We start from the raw sequence: 5,472 nt of genomic DNA on the forward strand, positions 1-5,472 counted from the left end.
TTGCAGTGGCGTAGTATTCTGTTGCATTTCCAGGTTTGCGATTTCTCGTAAATGTGGAAATGCGTCAGATTACATGAGTGTTACGTGGGAACACCCATAGCAAACCCATGGCATGCCCCCTTCACACAAATTGATATGTGAGAAGGGGCCGTATTTACAAGGCCATGAAAAGCAATCGCAAGGTGGCTTTAAGTGGCCTTGTAAATATGGGGCAGCAATATGAGCAGCCGGTTCTTCACAAAAAGTGATGTACCAGTGGCACAAGGGGCCTGTAAATATACCACACAATATTTTTTGAGCTGGTTGCAGGCTGAACAAGAACACACAGAATTATCAACAAGCATTAGAAAATGGATTAGGTTTCGCCTATGCGATTAATAATAATAAGCAGTTTTTTGTTGTAAGTTGTAGCTTGGCAAGTAGTTGTACAATACAAGTTACAGAAAGTCTGTTAAAGTGTTATGGCTTGTTTCTGTACAAAAAAAACAATATATTGTGCTGTTAACAGCGGTATAGTGCGGGTAAGTGATAGCATAATTTTGAAAAATGAAAAATGAAAAAGGGAAATAGAATTAATTGATGTGATATCAATGGTTATGTGACATTACCCCGCATGCGTAAAAATTATGCATATCACTCCACGTATACACCATGTAACATAGTGATGTTTGCAATTAAACCTGTTGATACATAATTATGGTGTACGGAATTAAAAAACCATTAATGGGTGTATGACCTAAAAAAACATAGGAACCAGTTAACATACGTCATTCCATAATTAATTTACTAGGTCAAGTCACATTTCCAAACAACATCAGTTACAATGCAATGCCACACTGCAGAACAGCCGTCTCATGCTGGTTCTGCAATTATGGTAAAGACTTAAAAATTATCGACTCGGCGAAACGTGTCATTCAAAATATGCTAAAAAGACGTGCCTCCTTAGTCAAATGCGGCTGGTCTAAAGGGGACACTAAATTATATTGCGCCCAGTTGTACACAACTTATTGCTGGATGACGAACGTGTACTGCACTTGTCAAGTGTATCCAAGTGTCTAGAAGCCCTTTATTAAAAAATGCATACCTTATTCTTTCACCTCCTATCTACACTGCATGCTTAATCCCCACACATGTATATGAACCATGTCAGGTTGAAACACCCTTCAAAGCACATACGTATCAACTACATACAGTTCAATTTTCATAAAAATTGGCATTTTTCTCATATTAACAAACATTTTTATAAAATGTTCCTTGTTACTCACCCTGTTTTCTGATGTCTTCCAGAAAATGATTCTATTGTTCCACGCTACTAAAGGCAAAGCGGATTCTAACTCTGTTTCTATCCTGATGAAGAGTGATATGAACTTCTACCTGTTATCCAAACATGCAAGAGACTCTGTCACAGAGATTGCTGTAGCCATTGTTTCTACAGTTACGTTACTTGGAAGACAGATTCCAACGGGTATGTGGAAAAACACTCAATGACCCAAACACCAGAGGATTGAAGTAGTATACGCCAAAAACACTGTACTTCCTAAAAAAATAACCTCCGAAACCTAAACTCCACAGAGCACCTGATTTCATTAATATACTATTATTTCATATGTCATAATGAGATGCCACAAATATGGACAACTACCTTTACAACGCAACTATTACAACGCAGTACTATTACAACGCAACTATTACAACGCAAATACTATTACAACGCATGTTTTTACAACGCATGCTTTTACAACGCAAATGCTGTTACAACGCATGCTTTTACATCGCAAATATATGTATTTTTAGTTATATTTGTTTTTTAATTTTTATTTACTAAATATTTGATTTAATTAAATTTATTTAATGTAGTAGAAAAAAAACTAATTTTTGAATTAATATTTGTTAAATAATTAATTAAATTTAAGGCTGTTAAAAAAATGATTTTAATTACAAGAATTAATACTCAGGTATATATAGTGATTATTTTAAATTTAAATTCAATTAATTAATTAATTAAATTTAATGTTGGATAAATGTTAGAAAAAAGATTTTAATTACAAGAATTAATACTCAGGTATCTTTTAAGAAAATGTAAATGTTTTAACTATATGTAATAAAGATTTTTTATTTATTTAACGATTTTAATTACAAGAATTAATACTCAGGTATCTTTAAAGAAAATGTAAATGTTTTAAATATATCTTTTAATTATTTTAAATTAATTAAATAATTAAAATTAATGTTGGATAAATGTTGGAAACATGATTTTAATTACAAGAATTAATACTCGGGTATATTTTAAGAAAATGTAAATGTTTTAAATAGATGTGGTGACTATTTTAATTTTTTTTAAATTATTTAATTAATTAAATTTAATGTTGGATAATTTATAGAAAAATGATTTTAATTACAAAAATTAATACTCAGGTATCTTTTTAGACAATGTAAATGTTTTAACTATATGTAGTATTTTTTTATTATTTAATTAATGATTTTAATTACAAAAATTAATACTCAGGTATCTTAAGAAAATGTAAATGTTTTAAATATATCTTTTAATTATTTTTAATTAATTAAATAATTAAAATTAATGTTGGATAAATGTTGGACAAATGATTTCAGTTACAAGAATTAATACTCAGGTATATTTTAAGAAAATGTAAATGTTTTAAATATATGTAGTGACTATTTTAAATTTAATTTTAATTAATTAATTACATTTAATGTTGGATAAATGTTAGAAAAATGATTTTAATTACAAGAATTAATACTCAGGTATCTTTTAAGAAAATGTAAATGTTTTAACTATATGTAGTGACTAACTTTTTAAAGATGATTATTTAAATAAAAATTTTAAATAAAATAAATATTAATAAATATTAGTAATATGAAGGAAAATATTATTAATAAAAATTATATTTATATATAAATTATTTATTTTAAATATATATCATTTTTTTTTAAATGATATAAATATAATAAGAAACATTATTGAAAATTTTCCCACGGTTTAACATTCATTCCAATGGAAGGTTTAGTCCTTCGTTTATTACAATGACCGCTCTATAGTAACCCACGCAATGGAATAGTAAGGTCGAAAAAGAACAGAAGGAGGAGAGAGAAGATGGAAACAAGACTAGCATACAGGTAAGTGAATAAAAACATAATTAATGGTAGTCAATACATAATTTTTAAAGTAAATTTAATGAAGTATAAAAGTATAAAGACAATGACGGTTTCTTTTTTTTTGGTTTAATTTTATTTAAAAAATATTTAAAAAAATATACATTTTTATTAACATTCTCCATATTTTTTAAAATTGTAAAGATAAAAAATAACATTTTTAATAAATTATTTTATATTTTATATATAACTGTTTATTAAATAGTCCTTTGTTTATCTTGGTAGATTTTGATCACGTCGTTACGTTGACGTCGACGTTAGCGGCCATCTTGGATAGCATCGATTGCTGGAAGCAGCTGGACACTGATCTGCGCTCAGGTAGGAAACTTAAAAAACTTTATTTACATTAAAAAAAAGATTATGTATATATATATATTGTAATGAAATGATAAGGAGAGGTTGCGGTAGTTATAAAAAGATGTTTAGAGTTTGTTTACAGCATGTCGCCGAATATATTACTTGTATATGTCTACGTCGGGTTAAGTAACGAATAATGTAATGTCAAATGAATGAAAAATTATTAAGTGTTTAATTAATTGAAAACATTTTGAACGTTTAATGTTTTGTGTTGAGATACAACTGTTTTGCGATTGAAAATAGGAAGAAGTGAAATAAGATAGTTTGGTTGTTTTTCCAAAATGATTGCTTCTCATTAGGTAGTTGAAAAATTAAACTGTTTCTTTGAATTGCAAGAGAAAAAAAAGGGAGATGAATTTTGTTTTAATTGTTCTACTTTTCGTTTTGGATCTTTGATTTGTTGTATTGGTTTAATTTTTATTGGTTCTGGAATTCAAAGACATTTCTTTGCGTGTTGTTTATTGGAAAAATTGGAATGAGATACGATATGATTTAGTTAGTGAGAAAAAAAAGTAGTTAGGATGTGATGTTTGATAACTGAAAAACTTAATTTACAGGTTGGAAACGTGAAATTTTGCAGCATGGGATCTTTGTAAAAAAGAAGAATGTTAAAGATTCGTGCAACGAAGACGGATTTGTTTTAAAGAACGAATATTTTCTGTTTGAAAAAGTACAGAAAATATATAAAAAATTTGAGCTACTAAGTAAGGAAAATGATGGTATTTTTACGAAGACGGATTTGTTTTAAAGAACGAATATTTTCTGTTTGAAAAAGTATAGAAAATATATAAAAAATTTGAGCTACTAAGTAAGGAAAATGATGGTATTTTTACGAAGACGGATTTGTTTTAAAGAACTAATATTTTCTGTTTGAAAAAGTACAGAAAATATATAACAAATTTGAGCTACTAAGTAAGGAAAATGATGGTATTTTATGGAATTCAAAACAATTTTTGTTTGAGAAGTAGAATGCATTAATCAGGAAATGCGTTACTTTATCCATTAATAAATAAGATTAAGATAAAATAACGATCTGCTATTTAGTAATTGATACATATTCAGATTAGTTTTGGTAATTTTAAAGTAATAACTTTAGGAGATTACCAAAATATTTTATATTTGACAATTTCTAAAAATATGTCAAATACTGTATAAAAAACTTGCATTAAATAACCAGTTTAATATAAAAAATGTAATGTCATAAAAAGCATCACTTTGGAAAAAATAAGTGGTGAGAAAGGAAAGATTATATTTAAAAGATCGTTCAAAATGTTTCCAAATAAATAATATTCCATTTTAAATGCAATGGTTATCATAATCTTATTTGGAAATAAAAGAAGGTTAAGAGTGACTTATCTTTGGATTGTAAGGGTTTTTAAAAGGAAAAATTTACTAATGGATTTGTCTTCATGGAAAAATGGTGGAATAGAAAAAAAGAAGACTTCTTAAGGTAAGGGAACCCGACGAAATATTTAAAAAAAAATGTTTTAAAAAAATGCCAATTAAATTAAATGTGTAAAAAATAATTGAAGGTCAAAGCAGGAAAGTAATTTTGTGAGAATTGATTAAAAATGTAATATGTTAGCAACATTTTCAAGATAGTCTAATGCCACACTCAACGAAAATTGTTGAAGTACTCCCAATAGTCTCTCGGACATTTCCTTAGCTTGCTTAGATGGTCGTGGATTTAGGCTACCTGTTAATGCTTGTGCAAGTCTCATTTCTTGAAAACTTTGCTCCTTCTTCAAAGTTTTCAAAAAAGAGTAGAAATTTGGATGATGTTTCCCAATTGTATGACTGAAGGAGTTGTGCCATCCCTCTATGGCATTGTTTGTTTTTGAACCTCCTTCTAAGCAGGTTGAGTAGCAGTTCCACCACTCCACATGGAAACGTGGCTTCCTCCTGCGACCTGATCTGCTTAGATGCCCAATCCATGTGTCCTCA

The sequence above is a fragment of the Lissotriton helveticus genome, chromosome 1_1 (assembly GCF_964261635.1).
Source record: "Lissotriton helveticus chromosome 1_1, aLisHel1.1, whole genome shotgun sequence".
Lineage (NCBI taxonomy): Eukaryota > Metazoa > Chordata > Amphibia > Caudata > Salamandridae > Lissotriton > Lissotriton helveticus.